Raw genomic sequence first — 1,056 nt, 5'->3', positions numbered from 1 at the left:
AAAAAAAGACACCAATCTGTGGAAAGCAGCAACTTGGGGATGGCAGCTCACAATTGGACTGTACTCGCATACACCCCTCATATCAACAGTATCTTAAATTCTGTCATTGGTAACATCAATACTTTTTCCAATGTCATTAAGGTTTGTTGTTTTTCTGGCTTTTGTTTGTTTTTGCGGTTATTCTTGTTGGTTTTTGTCTTTGTCATAATATGACCACCAAAGTAAACCAGAGTCATTCATAACCCTTGGACCAGCAAATGAATCCTGGGCTCCCACTTAACTCTAGCCCCAGTCCAACAGTTCATTCCTATAACATGGTCCTACTCAATACGCGCTTTCATGAAACGATCACTGAAGACAAGGTGCAACAGCAAAGTGTGGTGAAGAAAGCAGATGGTGCCTGGCTATCAACTGCAATAGGATCTGGGGCCTTAAAGGCTTGTGTTCAAACGAGCATCCATCTAAAGGTGGTATCAACTAAATCCATATGGAAGAAGCACAAAAGCCAGTGTGATCCAAAGATGACAAGAGCACAATCCAAATCTGAGGAAGGGACAAGCATCAGAGCTTAAAATGTGAACACCCCATTTGTAGAAGGCTGTGGAGGACAGGGAGAGCCCCAAGTCCATCTGCAGACTGTCTAGTCAGAGGAAGCCTCTGGCAGGTCCCTCTAGCCACAAGCAGGGGACTCACACAGACAGAGAGTACTGTAACTTGATCATGGTGGACCAAACCGTGGTATAATATGATACTTGGTGAACTGACTTCTCTCTTGACCCAACCTGAATTTGCTCTAGGTTCAAGTATTTCTCACTTGTCCCACAACAGAAATTTCTTCTCTGGCTTTTAAAATATTGATGGTAGTGTTTTCTTTCTTATTCTTTATTTGTACTTTTTTTAAGTACTAGTATTTTCTCTATGCCTTGTGTTTAGTTGGTTGTTTCTGCTGGGTTACCCAGTTTGTGAAGCACATACAGAGGAGATGCATAAAGACAATATCTGAAGCAATGGTTTATCAGGGATGTGGAGGGAGGGGAGGAAAGGAGGAAGGGGGAG

Source organism: Echinops telfairi, unplaced genomic scaffold (assembly GCF_000313985.2).
Source record: "Echinops telfairi isolate 266 unplaced genomic scaffold, ASM31398v2 ScPeMD7_7457;HRSCAF=8495, whole genome shotgun sequence".
In the NCBI taxonomy this organism is placed as follows: domain Eukaryota; kingdom Metazoa; phylum Chordata; class Mammalia; order Afrosoricida; family Tenrecidae; genus Echinops; species Echinops telfairi.
Note: the sequence above shows the minus strand (reverse complement) of the source record.